General features: G+C 45.6%; 1 long non-coding RNA gene across 6 annotated transcripts in view; it reads left to right on the top strand.

The window, feature by feature from the left end:
- Positions 1–13,037: 13,037 nt before the first annotated feature.
- LOC146822579 (uncharacterized) overlaps positions 13,038–16,464 on the top strand; it is a 64,392-nt gene continuing 60,965 nt past the window's right edge. For 4 of the 6 annotated variants that reach the window (XR_014962052.1, XR_014962053.1, XR_014962050.1 and 1 more), the window contains exon 1: positions 13,038–13,826. This is a non-coding gene — a long non-coding RNA (uncharacterized LOC146822579). The remainder of the gene's footprint in view (positions 13,827–16,464) is intronic. The other 2 variants (XR_014962055.1, XR_014962054.1) reach the window with 2 other exon arrangements.

The raw sequence follows: 16,464 nt of genomic DNA, 5'->3' as shown, positions 1-16,464 counted from the left end.
AAAAAGCCAGGTCATTACGTACACGATTGTCCAGTTTTGAAACATAATATCGCCATAGGTAATACAAAAGAAAGACCACGGCCACCTAGACAGGATCAGAATGAACAAGGAGCCCCGCAGCATGCACAGTCCATGCCAGCTCCACCACAGTCTATACAGTTTGTGCCAGCTGCACCAGCGCTGCCTGTTGCTGCCACACAAACCACGACACGACAGCTGTACCAGACCGCACAGTACGACTATCCTGATTATCAACGATACGCATGAAGCAGCCTAGAGAGGGAAGTTGACTTACCCCTTATCGAGGTCCCTGTAGACCAAGAAGGACCTTATGTACACAGTGAATTATTAGGCCAAGATAGAAAATTTTTACTTGATACAGGGGCAAGTCGAACAACTATAAAACGTAGTGAAGTTCCAGGGGCACCCCTCTCAGGCTCACAAAATATTTCCCTTGGTTTTTCAGGAAAACCTATTGTTAATGAAGTGTCACAGCCTCTTCCACTTACGATAGGACCTTTGACCCGAATTACAGATTTATTGCTTACTAAATCATGTCCAGAAAACTTGTTAGGTATAAAAACACTGAAAGCTCTAGGAGCTATAATATGTTGTTCTCCGGAAGGAGTAAGATTGTTTTTACGTGATTTTAAAGGTCACTATGTGTCCAGAGACATGGATCCCCGACTGCAGACTTTACCTACACATCTATGGGCACAAGGCCCTACTGATGTTGGTTGCATGAATATTACACCATACCGAGTTACACTAAAGGCAGGAGTGGTACTACCACGAATGCGACAATACAAGTTACCACCAGATGCTGTAGTGGCTTTACTGCAAATCATTGACGAACTCATTGCCCAAGGAGTGGTTGTGGAAACAGACTCCAATGTATGTAATTCACCGATAATTCCGATTCTTAAACGAACAGATCCGAAGGCTCCGCCAGTATATCGATTGGTTATTGATCTGCGCGAATTAAACAAATGCATTGTGCCACAATTCCCTGTGGTCCCAGATATCTCGTCCTTACTGACAGCTATTGATTCCGAAGCAACATTCTTTACTGTAATGGATCTCAAGAATGCCTTTTTCAGCGTCCCAATAGATCCAGAAAGCCAATACTTGTTCGGATTCAGTTTAAATGGACGCAGCTTTAAATTCTCACGCGCACCTCAAGGATTTACAGAAAGCCCCAGCATCTATAGCCAAGCACTGAAACGAGAACTCGACAGTATCCACATGCCAGTTAACACTGCCTTGCTTCAATATGTCGATGATCTGCTGATCACCGCGAGAAGCGAACATGAATGTGAGAAAGCATCACTGACAGTTTTACAATTTCTAGCCGAAAAGGGGCACAAGGTGTCCCCTTCTAAGCTGCAATTCTGTGTCCAGCGAGTTGTTTATCTTGGACACTCGCTGTCCAAGGAGGGAAGGCAGCTTACACCCGACCGCATTCAGTTAATAGCTAACATGCCAATACCCAGGACACAAAAGGAGGTGCGGGCTTTCATAGGCCTCACTTCATATTGTAGGCAGTGGATCCCTCAGTATGCATTCCTAGCAAAACCACTCATTCAATTGACAACACAGGAGGCAGCCACATCGACTGTTCTCCCTTGGACTCAGGAACATACACAAGCTTTTGAAAGCCTAAAGAAAGCTTTATGCCAAGCACCTGTTTTAGCAACACCATGTTACAATAAACAGTTTACACTCTTTGTTACAGAACGCGAAGGTACTGCCTTGTCAGTACTCACACAGGAACAAGCAGGATCACACAAACCGTGTGCTTATTTTTCTAGTACATTAGATCCCGTAGCTCAGGCTTTGCCCGCATGCCTAAAATCAGTGGCAGCAACAGCTTTGGCAATCAGACAAAGCGATGCTATAGTGTTAGGACATCTATTGACAGTTCAAGTACCACATGCAGTAGAGGTTCTTGTAAATAGAACGCAAACACAACACTTGACTATAGCGCGACTTACAGGGTACGAATTAACATTGTTTCAGCCACACATAGAAATCAGACGTTGTAACACATTGAATCCTGCCACACTTTTACCTATAAACGGAACAGACCCACTAGCCCATGACTGTATTGAAGTTATTACAATCACGACGAAACCCAGACAAGACTTAACCGATGTTCCATTGTCAGACCCAGACCTGACGTTGTATGTAGATGGTTCATGTATGAGAACAAGTACAGGAGAGTTAGTGGCCGCTTACGCAGTCACAACAGATACTGAAATCATTGAAACAAATTGCATAAATACCTTGTCAGCTCAAGCCGCAGAGCTCATCGCTCTGACACAAGCCTGTATTCAAGCCACAAATAAAAAAGTCAACATATACACTGATTCACGTTATGCATTCGGAGTTGTACATGACTTCGGCGTGCTGTGGCGAGAGAGAGGTTATTTAACTTCCCACGGTGCCCACATTCAGCACGGACCCCTCATTCATGCCTTATTAGATACAATACATCTACCAACTGCCATATCAATCATGAAATGTAAAGCTCATACGAAAGTTACTGATATCATTTCTCAAGGCAATGATCTAGCTGACAGAACAGCTAAACAAACTGCTCAAATGCAAACATCCGACATGACAAAGACAATAGTCCTGACGCCAACACATTGCATGACGATTAAAGATCCTACTCTTGACGTAATTGATATACAGACACATGCTACACCAGACGAAATAAAGAAATGGACTGAGTTAGGAGGGATCCAAACGGATCAAGGATGGATGATGAAGGAAAAGTCCGTGTGGTTCCTTCCTGATTCAATGGTCCAGGTTATAATTAACACTGTACATAGTCCCGCACATCTAGGAGAAAAAGCTATGCTAGATAGCATTCAACACATTTGGTTTAATAAACATTTACGAGCAGCAGCCAAACAAAAAGTTCGTACCTGTATGATCTGTTGTCAGTTCAACCCAGGAAAAAGCGTTCCCGTAGAACAGGGTGGATTTCAGCCTCCTGATCACCCTTTCGAAGTCCTCCAGATGGATTATATCCAGATGGAACGATGTCGAGGATTCAAATATGTTCTCGTAGTTGTCTGTGCTCTTTCCCGTTGGACAGAGGCATACCCGGTTTCAGATTACACTGCCCCGACTACTGCCAAACAGTTGGTTCGAGAATTCTTCCCACGATACGGTTTACCACGTGTTGTCTACTCAGATAACGGCCAGCCGTTCTCATCCGAATTAATGAAACACGTTTCACTCTTGTTAGGCTATCAGTGGAAATTCCACTGTGTCCGACACCCCGAGGCAGCAGGTCTCGTAGAAAGACATAATCAGATCCTGAAAATTAGATTGTCCAAAATATGCAGAGAGAAAGGTGTCGACTGGGTAGTAGCGTTACCAGTTGCACTCTTCTACATGAGAATGGTAGCACACTCACGAACTGGGCTATCCCCGTATGAGGTGATCTTTGGCAGACCACCAAATATGTGGGGGACGCCTATACCACGCAAAATAACTGATATTGACTGTAATATGCTGACAGATTACTTGGCTTCCTTGATGTCTGCACTACAATCTTGTCGTTCACAGGTAGCTGCAGCTTTTCCTGACAACACTGAGGTGAAACCCCATGACGTAATCCCAGGCGACCTGGTCCTAGTGAGGAACTTTGATCGAAAGACTCAACTGGAACCTAGGTGGAAGTCACCGCAGCTGGTCTTGCTCACCACAAGGACAGCCGTGAAGATCGAGGGCAGGAAAGGTTGGATTCATTCAAGTCATATCAAGAAATTTCATGGACTACCCTCGGATGTGAATACCACACCTCGTGTGTCTTCACCAATTGACTCAAAACTTCCTTTTGTTGAAAAGAGTAATTCCGAACATCATAAACTAAAGCTCAGGTCCAATCAGTCAAGCAATTTGATTGTTTAAGTCCTCTCCGAGGTGAAGCGGTTGAATTGTCTCTGACATGTATCCCTTGGACCTGAATAGAGATAACACCGGAAAAATGTTGAAACGACAGGCGTACTGTAAATCACTGCGTAGTCATTGCATAGTGACGTTATTAATTTTGTTTTTCTTAAGTCTTTTAATAATTACTGCAAGTATATTGTTGCACATATATTATCCTATTCCTAGACATGTTTATAATATTACTGCTGAACATTCTTTTAGTGAATTACCTCCGCTTGAGTTGTCTTATAGATTTGCGCTGCGCAATAACACGTTTATTAGTATGTTACATCATTCCCATCAGGTTAACAATGCTACAAATTGTTGGATATGTGGCCGACTCCCTCCCTATCAGAATTATAAAGGAATTCTACCTCTCTTTCCATACCCGTTCACACACAACGGCTCCTGTGGAGCATGGTTTAGTTTAATTAATTCTCTAGATTCGAATTCTGCAGTTTACCAAGATAACTGGGTATGGGGAAATTTGAACTTAGTTCTACTTAAAGTCTGCTACCCTAACAAGGAGGGACTTCCTCAGAGAACAGGAACTGATCTAGAAAATGAAGTATATGGATTAGGTAATTTTACGCTTAATCTTATGATCCTAAATGTCGAATCCGAAGCTACTCCAATTGTGCCCGCTATGTCAATATTTCCAGTAAAGGGTGAATTATGTGTAAGAAAGAATGGTTCCATACATATGGGCCATAGTAGATGCACCACTGTAGTAGAATTTAGTGATCAAGGCAAGTCTACATTTAGAGCTTCCCGCCATTCCTATTTCATATGTGGTCAGACGGCCTATGTACGTTTGCCTCTGGATTGGGATGGTACTTGCTACATTGGATTCCTTTTGCCACCTGTTTTCCTAGCTCCTCCTGATTATCACAGAAATACTCATTTAGTATATAATAGAGTAAGTAGAGATCTCCCAATAGTTGATTATACTGAAACAGCATGGGAAAAATACACAGATTTCAATAAAGGTCTCTTTCCCTATATAGGTACCGTTACCAATAGTAAGCTGATACGTAGATTAACTAGAACACTTGAAGCAGTAGTGAACAAAACTATTTCCGCCTTAGGCAATTTAACAGAAGAGCAGTCTGCTATGCGGATTGTTGTGCTTCAAAATCGTCTTGTCCTTGACGTCATCCTGGCCGATAGGGGCGGAGCTTGTAGGGTCATCGGATCAAGCTGTTGCATTTTCATACCAGAAAATTCGCCATCTGTATATAAAGCCATAACTCGCCTTCATAAGATTGTAAGCCAGATACACCAGAACCCAGGCACCTGGACTTGGTCCGGTTGGTTTTGGAGTGTATTATCTACCTTTGGATGGAAGGTCCTATCCTTCCTAGGTATTGGCCTTCTCGTACTATTCAGTTGCTGTCTATGTCTACAATGTGGACCAGCGATCTGTGGTCTGTGTGCCACATCGTGTATTCCACCACCAAGATTTCGTTCATCACGGAAGAAGAAAGAAGAACAAATGATGCTATATGAACAGATCAATGGATTGATGAAGATTGATATCTCTTAACGGGCAAGTAGGGGACAAGGAGGGAATGTGGAAATATGGATTTTTCTGATCAGTTATGTCTCCTATCTTGGACCCCAACGGTTTCATGTATAAATCACAAGTACATGTATGTTTCCTCCAGTTCCAGTTATGAAGACGCAAACACATGTGCGTCCACCGTCAACCTGTCCTCTCTCAGATCCGCCATGAATAGGCCGGATATTCCATTCCTAAGTATGAAAGGCCACCGGCTTTATATGGTTCACTTATGCCATTTTACAGTCCAGGCAAGTAGGCCCTGATTCTGTCATCGAACTCTTCTTGCCTTCTGCCTCTGAAAGCTCCAGTCTGAGCCTGCATCTGTGACCATGAACTTTGTCTCATTCCCTGCGCGGCTCACGAAGCCTGACATCAGCCTGCTGCCTGCCAAAAACTGTATTTCACCTTCGAAATTATCTGCTCCGTTCCCTGCCCGATGCATTCCTGTCTAGTAGTTTAGGTAAACATTCTTCCAGCTACCGAGAAAAGGCCCGGCTTCTCTGTCTTTATGCAAGTAATTCATAGCCCTATTATTATGGAAGATTTCTACCCTCGCATCTAGTGTAGACACTTAGACGCTTGTACACGCACTAACAGTCAGTATAGTCAGTATAGAATAAGATTCTACTCTAAGAGACCTCTCTTTTGGATAACATAGTTCTTTAAACATAGGATGTTAGATATGATTTGGGATTAGGTTGACTTGACCCTTCAGACTTCTGTCGCCACATGTAGAGCTAAATGTCAAGTCCCCTTCACCCCCTAGTTGCACGTCAATCACACGTCATGCTGCTGCGCGCGCATTTCTGCCAAGTATTTCTGCTGACATTGCGAAATTCTTTCATAGCACCACCCTATTATGACATCACATCTGATGACGTTCTTTAATCACACCCAGTTACGCCTATTTTTGCTACGCATGAATATATTATCTACACTATCAATTGTTACGCCTCTTGTATTTGCTTCACTGTAAAGCCTATTGTATAAAAGTAATTGATTGTCAATAACGTATGTACTTCACTTCCTGAACCTTCGTGGTGATGGAACTTGGAGCAACCGATTCGAATCGACCATTGGAATAAAGCCCATTCCGAACCTCTAATACCACGGATTCTGCCTCTTATTTACTGAGCTATTTTATTATGATTCTGTATCAAATTAAGTCCCGGTAATTAAATTATTTACCACACGACGACAAACATTACGACCATATCCACATGGGAAGCGTGCACCCTCGGAATCTTCCGTGGACGTAAAACCGAAAAGGTACAAAGCCGCTTTGCATCCCTTGCCATTCTCTTAGCGAAGCAGGGGTATAGCCATGTATTGGCGGGCCCCGGAGCGACCCCCTAACGCAGCTTGGGTAGGTGCTGTTAAAAAATGGGGAGCGGCGGAAGAAGAGGTACTAAGGGAGGAGGGAATTCACAAACATCATATATCCCTGGAATGGGCACAATTATTATACCAATTAATGCACGAAACAGTGCACACAGACTCACCTATGGCCTTCCGATCCCAGACCCCGGCCCTATCCCCCATGGGACCAGCAGAGGCAGGCACCGGACCAGACCCTAATGTCTAAGGCCAGCGATGTGTGGAGGCTACGCCAGATAATCCCATGTGCTGCGCTGAGGTGATCCACTATGCCCCCCCCACATACACGACACCACACTGTGGAGTGACAAACACAACCAGCCGCACACCGGTGTACATCACTATACATTCCAGCAGCTTCCCAATAACCTCCCCAGTTTACCCCCTTCCCCCCCCAAAAATGTTGATAGTTCTTCCTCATCTTCCTCATCGGCAGTTATGAGACCGATGGTTTTTCAAATAGGTATGCATTCCTTAAAACTGCATATATGACAGCAGGTAAAAGTAACGACGGGAGATACACCATTACTCCATGGTCATGGGGAACTCATCTAACCAAGCTCTTACAAACAGAAACAGCATTGGGCAAAGGGGTAGCGCTCAGAATACTCTAATGTGCTATACTCAATGTTTGACATATGCCGTAATGTAGTGACCTCTATGATCTATAATCACTGTTCGACTTCTTATACATGCTTGTCATTTTGTAACAATGGTATCTTCATTTGTAATATGAAATGCTAAATATCAATAAAAAAATTTTAACAGGAAAGGGTTGGGACGATTCAGGGGTCCCTGCCAGAGGAGGGGCTGGACATTAGGGACGATACTCCCATGTCCTTTGTCCAGCTTTGTGCCAGTGCAAAAGCCAGCGGTTCCCTGAACTGGAGTACGCAAGGAGGGCACCAAATGTGCCCTTCAAAGCAGTTTTGTGGCGCTGGCTAACATCCCCACCCTGTCTCAATACACTAAGTCCTGTCTGGGAGATGGTCACACCTCCCTGTGACAGGAAACCTATTGTCCTGCCTTCCCCTGCTCGAACTTGACTCAGTAGCAGGAGGGCAGAATCGTGTCTCTGGTCAGCACCAGCCATAGTTTGTGTTCTGGGTTCAGAAGACTGGTACAGGGAACCCAGAGGGCCTCTCGGAGGAGCTTTACCGTGAATAGAATCATAACTCCCACACCGTTTAAAATGTGGGGGGGTATGATTTCAACAGTTTTAATACCAAACACGACAGGGTTCGTTACAGCCAGTTTAGAGATAGCCATTGCGTAACGACGCACGGCCACTCTATGTATCTTTTTGGCTGATGCACTTACAACCCGGAAGAACGGACTCCAAATGTTGTAGGGGTGTCCTGCTCATGCAGGGTCACCTTCACACTTATAACCAAGCACCCTGCCTTCAGGATTGAAAGGCCTGCCTTAGGGGTGACATAGGTTTTAAGTGCAGTGACCTCAGATATAAGGAAACATATATTGGTAGCACATGGTGCTAGCACCAGCTTACATAGGCTGCAATGGCAAGCCTGTACTCACAGTTTGAGTGGTCTCCCATGGGTAGCATAATACATGTGGCATAATACATGCTTCAGCCCATGGGAGACCCCTGGTTTAGCTATGCCCTGGGTACCTTAGTACCATATACTATGGACTTACAAGGGTACACCAGTAGCCAATCTGGAGTGTACCTAAGTACTCACCATGTCCAATTTAGGGAAGCAGCACAGAGACTGGGGTCCCGATTAGCAGGATCCCAGTGAGACTAGTCAGTAAAACCTAAAGACACCATCAAAAATTGGGGGTGACCATGAAAGCAGATCCTGCTTTCCTACAGCGATGCCAGGGTGCTAAAGCTCTCTATAGGTATCTCCCGGATTTGGCCAGTGTGGGTGGAATCTTTTCCGTGCCCCAGTGTGAGAGGATGTTTTATAGGGCTCCCTCTAGCGCTAGACCAATGTGGCGCCCCCTGCTGAATTTGAGCGGGAAGGTAAGGACATTCAGAAGCCCTAAGATACCATTTGCAGGGAAGCGAGTAGCTGTGTGTCAAAGTAGGTGTCTATTTCTGTTAATATTGCGTCGCAGTACAGTGTAAGCTTGAGGCTGTCCCACAAAAGATGAAGCAGTATCACAGGAGACTCACAGCTCCTGCAGCAATCCACGCTGCATGCAGGGTTACCCCAATGCAGTCTCACTAGGGTAAAGTACCAATATGTAACTAATTTAGTAGCAGTCTCAATGCTAGCAGTATTGCGTGCCGTATGGCTCGCCCTGTAATAGATCTTGTCCCATTTGTGCATCAGCATCCACCCAGCTCAAGCTCCCAACTTCTCTGCCCTGAGATTTTTGCAACTGGTATGGCTCAATGAAGAATGGCATTGAGTTCTGTTATAAAGCATAAACAACAGTGTCTCAACCGGTAATCATTAGCAAAGACAATTACAAGAAGTGTATAAATCACTTGTGGAATGGAAAGAAAAGAGGTGAGGCCAAAAGCAGATTTGCAGAATATATGTTGTTATTTGTAAGTAGTTCTATCAGCACTACAGTACAATTCAACTTAAAGTAACCATAACAACCAGGTGTGCACTGAACGTGCTAGTGTGGGTGAACGGTGCAGTGACACAAAGTTGAAAAAACAGCGTGAATGTCGGGAAAAACAGTAAAAACAAGTAGTACAGAGGTCAATGATACAAGACAGATCAACATAAGTCAAGTATTATGATTTAGGCAGAGTGGATTGACCCCGTGGATCCGCATTTTGCGCTGACTAGTCAACGGCGTTTCGACCTGTTCGATATCAGGTCATCTTCAGGACGATGGCTACTAAATCATAGATAGTGCTGTATAAAAAGGAGAGGGATAATGTGAAAACAAGAGTTGGGAGGCCCTGGATACAAGAGTTGGTGGGAAAAAGTTATAGAGAAGTCAGTTATGGGAATTAAGGCTAGCTGAGGGAATAATCCAGATTGCAGGGTTCAAGGACGTGGGCGTCTGGCAAGGAGGTAAGTACATGAATACACTCTGGTGGGGGAGCAGTTAATGGATCCTGCGGGTAGACAATGGAAGGCAAGATGCAGGCTCGACCTGGAAATAAAACGGGGGGAGATGAGTGAGCGTCCTAGAGCTAGTGTGATAGCACGGCAGCAGAGAACATTGGGGGTCTTACCTAGGTGCTGGAGATACTCTGTCCAGCGTGGAGCAAGATGAATCAGCGTAGGAAGCGGGAAAGGAATCGCCGCCCGGCGTGGAGCAAGATGAATTAGTGTAGGAATGCAGGAAAGGATTGCTGCTGTCAAGGGTGTTAGACGGGCCAGACGTCCGAGGCCGCAACAAGGTGCGCTTACAAGTAGACGGAATCAGGGGATCGGCGGGAGAATTAAACTCTCGTAGGACGAGTGAAGCGTCCGGAACCTCGGACAAGCATGCTCAGAGCTGGCCAGTAAAGACTGAGGAAGGTAAGATTTATTGCCAGTAACATGAGCCGGGGAGAACTAGACCAGGAGAATGGAGGTCCAGGCGGGTGCCCCGGGGGGATGGAACAGGAGAAAACGGCAGTAGCAAGATAGGGACTAAAAGAATAAAGACACTAAGAGATCGTGATAATTGGAGCAATAGTAATACATTTTTAGCAATTCAGCAGACATCAATCTAAAATATATTTGTATAAATTCACAACAATTCAACTAAAACAGTGGTTTGAAATTGAATACCGAGAAGTGATAATAATTGACTTTGCAAAGGTCATGTACTATGACAAACATAGGATACCATACGTATATAATTGGTTGCATTGTAACAAACGTAGAATACTATTGGCATATTAATAGTTCACATGGGAAAAAGGCAAAAGATGAAAGTTAAACCGGCGGAAGGGATACCCATAGTATCAGGTTACGGTTCTATTCTGGTACCCCTGGGTAAATTCACTTCCGCTATCTTGAAAGAGTTTGTCCCACAGACGGACACCTTCGTCAGGGACAGCACCCATTTGATTAACAACATCATCGAGGACCTACCATTTAACAATGACACTGATTTGATGGCGGGCCTTGACATCGAATCACTATACACCAACATCCCCCACACTGAAGACCTTGCTGTCATAAAACAAATTTTGGAAACCCGACCCAGGCCTATTCGCATCCCTACTGAGTTTATAATGGACCTCCTGCACATTGCATTGACTAACAACTATTTCCTTTACAAGGACACCTTTTACCTCCAGATCAAAGGTGTCTCGATGGGCACGTGTTTTTCTTCCAACTCTGCCGTCCTCTATGTACACCACCTCGAGACCACACACATCTTGTTCGTCCAAAATCCTTTTCTGAATAAAATTAGTTTATGGCGTTGTTACATTGATGAAATTCTTTTACTTTGGCATGGCACACAGGATGATCTATCCTCATTTGTCTTCTGGCTCAATAACTGCCAAACTCACCTCACTTTTACATCAGACGTGAGAAACATTGACCTTCCATTCCTTGATCTCACATTCCATGCAGAAGACGGCATCATCGGTACTGCCCTTTACCGAAAATCCACAGAACGCAATACTCGGTTATTGTATTCTAGTTATCACCCACATGGTCTGAGAGATGGCCTAGCTTACAGACAGTTCCTCTCTGTCAGGAGGAATTGCAAATGGCGTAAAGATTACGTCCGAGAGGCGGCCATCCTCTCCGAGAAATTGATCAACAGGGGATACCCAAAAAGTTTGGTCTCCAGGGCTTCTAAACACGTGTGGTATAACCACAGGGAAGTTCTCCTTTCACCATCACCCAAACGCACCAACTCACGCATCCCTTTTGTATCCACTTACACTCCCTCGAGCAACAAGGTCAGCAAGGTGATCAAGAGAAACTGATGCACGCTTTGAACCCTTGCACCCTTTAGAGAAACTCCCTTATTCTCATATAAAAGAGGCAACAACCTTTCTGATAAATTGGTCCACATGATTACCTGGCCACAAATAGAAAAGAAAACTCCATCTGTTACATCTATGTGGGTGCTACCACCCATCATTGGCCACTACAAATGCCAGAAATGTGCAGTTTGTGATCTTACCACCAACACAAAAGTATTTGCCACCTCTGATCACACTTACCAACTCAAACAATTCTACAATTGCCTCACCACCGTCATCTAGGCCATATGTTGCTCCTGCAACTTGTTGTATATTGGCCAGACGACCCAGATGGTAAAGCAACATAGTGCCCAACATAAAAGCCGCATCAGATGCAACATCGAGAATGCACCACTAGTGGCACATTTCAAAGAACACAACCATTCTGAAACAGACTTGGTATGGCAGGTCATTGACCGCCCGGAACTCCCTATCCGGGGTGGCAATCTGCACCTTCTTTTGAATAAATGCGAGTGTAGGTGGATCGCCCGCTGCAACTCTGTGGCTAATGGACTCAACTCCTTAGATGAATGGAACTCTGTCATTGCAACATCTTAACTCCATTGACCTAGCCTACTCTGTCTTTAAATAGTCTTTGACTCCGCTTGGATTTTAATGTATGCTGAATAGGACCGTCTACGTATTTGTCTTAAATCACTGTTTTGTTCCTTTTATCCCTTTCCCTCCCAACCCCTATTCCCCTCTCCCCCCCTTTTTCAATCAGTTTCACTGATTGTCATCCCCCGTTTGTACATGCACACGTTGCTTGTATTGGTTCCCCCACCCCCTTCCCACCCCTGCCGTTCCTTCCCTTCCACCGGTTTAACTATCATCCATTGCCTTTTTCCCATGTGAACTATTAATATGCCAATAGTATTCTACGTTTGTTACAATGCAACCAATTATATACGTATGGTATCCTATGTTTGTCATAGTACATGACCTTTGCACATTCAATTATCACTTCTCGATATTCAATTTCAAACCACTGTTTTAGTTGAATTGTTGTGAATTTATCCCAATGTATTTTAGATTGATGTCTGCCGAATTGTAACAAATGAATTACTATTGCTCCAATTATCATGACCTCTCGGTGTCTTTATTCTTTTAGTCCCCATCTTGCTACTGGTGCTTTCTCCTATTCCATCCCCCCGGGGCACCCGCCTGGACCTCCATTCTCCTGGTCTAGTTCTCCCCGGCCCATGTGACCGGCAGTACATTTCGCCCTCCTCAGTCTTTACCGGCCAGCTCTGAGCACGCTAGACCTGGGTCCCGGACGCTTCACTCGTCCTCCGTGAGTTTAGTTCTCCTGCCGATCCCCTGATTCCTCTATTTGTAAGCGCGCCTGGTTGGGCCCTCGGACGTCTGGCCTGTCCAACACCCTTGACAGCGGCGATTCCTTTCCCACATTCCCATGCTGATTCATCTTGCTCCACGCCTGGCAGAGATTCCTTAGCCGTATTCCTACGCTGATTCATCTTGCTCCACGCTGGGCAGAGTATCTCCAGTGCCTAAGCAAGTCCCCCAGTGTTCTCTGCTGCCGTGCTATCACACACGCTCTAGGACGCTCGCTCATCTCCCCCCTGTTTTATTTCCAGGTCGAACCTGCATCCAGCATTCCATTGTCTACCTGCAGGATCCATTTACTGCTCCCCCACCAGAGTGTATTCAGGTACTTATTGCCCTTGCCCCTGTCGCCCCACAATTCCAGTCTAGCGCAACAATGTAGGACCCAATTTGATTTCCTCCTTTCTTTCTCTTCAGTTACCTCCTTGCCACAAGCCCACGTCCTTGAACCCTGCAATCTGGATTATTCCCTCAGGTAGCCTTAATTCCCATACCTGACTACTCTATATCTTTTTCCCACTAACTCTTGTATCCAGGGCCTCCCAACTCTCGTTTTCACATTATACCACTCCTTTTTGTACAGCACTATCTATGATTTAGTAACCATCGTCCTGAAGATTACCGGATATTGAACAGGTCGAAAAGCCGTTGACTACTCAGCGCAAACCCAGTTTCCACAGGGTCAGTCAACTCTGCCTAAATCATAATACTTGACTTATGTTGATCTGTCTTGTATCATTGACCTCAGTACTACTTGTTTTTACGGCGGTTTTTTCACCGTTGTGTCACTGCACCGTTCACCCACACTAGCAGGTTAAGTGCACACCTGGTTGTTATGGTTACTTTAAGTTTAATTGTACTGTAGTGCTGATATAACTACTGACAAATAACAACATATATTCTGCAAATCTGCTTTTGGCCTCACCTCTTTTCTTTCCCTTCCACACATGATTTATACACTTCTTGTAATTGTCTTTGCTAATGATTACCGGTTGAGACACTGTTGTTTATGCTATATACTCCACCCGGTCTCAACTGGGTTAACGGGTTTACTCCTGTGTTTTTTATTCTCAAGTTCTGTTATAAGGCAGCTGTCAGAGGTCTTGGTTACAATCCATTTGTGAAAGGGGGTGAGTGGGCGCTGTGCCCCAGCGCGAATTGTCAGATGAGTGAGCCAGTGGCAAATTTGAAGATAGTGCATTCTCTACGTTTCTGACAACGTAAAATCTTTGTGCAGCTATGTAGTATAGTAGGCTCTGCTTCAATGGCCCCTCCACTTTTTGCTTGATGTGATGCTGTTTTTGACTTGTCAGACTGGAATCCTGCTAATCAGGACCCCAGTCTATCTGCTTTCTCCCTAAACTGTTGTGTTAGTACCTAGGTACAATCCCAGATTGGATACTGCGGTACCCTTGTCAGATCCTAGTATATGGCACCCATGTACCCAGGGCATAGGTACCCCAGAGGTCTCCCATGGGCTAAAGCATGCATTATGCCACCCATGAGAGATTTGCACAATGGAGCTACAGGCCTGCCATTGCAGCCTGTGTAAGTTGGTGCATGCACCACTTACTAAAGATATAGGTTTACTATATCTAAGGGTCACTGCACTTAAAACCTATACATCACCCCTATAGCAGGCCTTTACAATCCTGAAGGCAGGGTGCTTGGTTCTAAGTGAAAGGGTGCTCCTGCATGAGCAGGACACCCCTGCAGCCTTCGGAGTCCATTCTCCCGGGTTGTCAGTGAAGCAGCCTTATACTATATAGAGGGGCACCACATAATTACGCAAGGACCATGTCGAAAACGGCTGCAACAAATCCTATCATGTTTGGTATCAAACATGTTGGAATCATACAGCCACACAGTAAACGGTGTGGGAGGTATGATTCCAAGCACTAGAAGAGCCCTCCGTTAAGCTCTGTGTTCCCAGTACCAGCCTCCTAGACCCAGATAGCACAAAGTGGTTGCTGCCGACCAGAGGCACATTTTTGCCCTTCTGCTGCTGTGCCAAGCTTGCGCAGAGGAAGCTCGAACAATAGGCATCCTGTCACAGGGAGGTGTGACCACCTCCTAGACAGGATTTAGTGTATTTGGGCTGGGTGGGTGCACTTGCCAGTGCCAGAAATTCCACATGAGGGGTACATTTGGTATCCCTGTGCATAGTCCAGTTCAAACCAGTTCTGGGAGCCATCAGATCCTGCTCTGACGTGAAACTGGACAAAGGATATGGGAGTAACTTCCCCGCTGTCCAGACCTTGCCCTGGGAGGTTCCCCTGAATCTCCCCAAGTCTTTTCCTATGGTACTTAAGGGTTTAACTGGGTGTAGGTCCCTAGATTATTTGTGGGATAAGATTCAGATCAGACACCACTGCACTTTTACCGCCTGGGTACTCTGGACTTCACTGGACTTTGTTTGGGCCCCACTTTGTCTCTCCTCCAGTCTGTTGCATCGTCTGTGCATCATACAGGAACCTTCCAAGGCCTGTGAAGTATCAAAGACAACCAAAGTAATCTCTCTTGGAGTGCAGGAGTCACTCTCCTGCATTTGCAGGTACCGCAACTAAGTTGACCGGTCTGCAGATCCTGAGCTCCTCTGGACTCCATGGGCTCTGCAGCACAGGTGGTGGTTTTCCACAGCTCCCGAGGCATACTCTACCCTCTAACCAAGTCTGAGGCAAGTATCCCTTGTGGGGGTTGCAATAACCGAAACTCTGTGCACGGCGTTCAACTTGCAGTTGCAGAGGTTTGTTGGTTTCTTTGGAAGACAAACTTCGGGCTCCAAGTAGCCCCAACCTCGAGCACCTCCAGCGACCAGAGTCTTCAGCCACACCACATTGTGTGCATCGTGGCCTGCATCTTTTTGGTGAGCTGCTTGAGGTCCTCTGGGGACTCCAGGGCCTCCGGCCTGTGGGTCCACTTGAGGGTCACATTTGTTTCTTTTGGACTCCCCTAATTGCTCAGGCCAGCCCTGACTCCCCTACTTTTGGTGAGTCCCCTGGACCTTGTTGGTCCCAATGTTTCTCCTTCTTGGATTCCTGCGTTGGTTCCATTTGCCAAGGCTTGTTGGTGCTCCCGTGGGACACCGACCCCTCAGCACTCTGCATCCTTCAAGGGACAGCTCGTGCACAGCTCCTGGTCTTCCTCAGCGTCGCCTGGTCCTCACAGCTGCAGAGTCAAGGTCCTCGTCATCTTCCCTGAAGTACCCGACATCGGAGGGCATTTGTCTTCCAAGTCTCCTGGTCACCACTGAGTGACATAGACTCTGTCCCCTCTGCTTTCAGGTACTCCTCAAGAATCCAGGTTTAGATTTGCACAG

Source organism: Triturus cristatus, chromosome 5_2 (genome assembly GCF_964204655.1).
Source record: "Triturus cristatus chromosome 5_2, aTriCri1.1, whole genome shotgun sequence".
In the NCBI taxonomy this organism is placed as follows: Eukaryota; Metazoa; Chordata; class Amphibia; order Caudata; family Salamandridae; genus Triturus; species Triturus cristatus.
The sequence above is the reverse complement of the archived record's forward strand: the minus strand, read 5'-3'. Positions and strand labels throughout refer to the sequence as shown.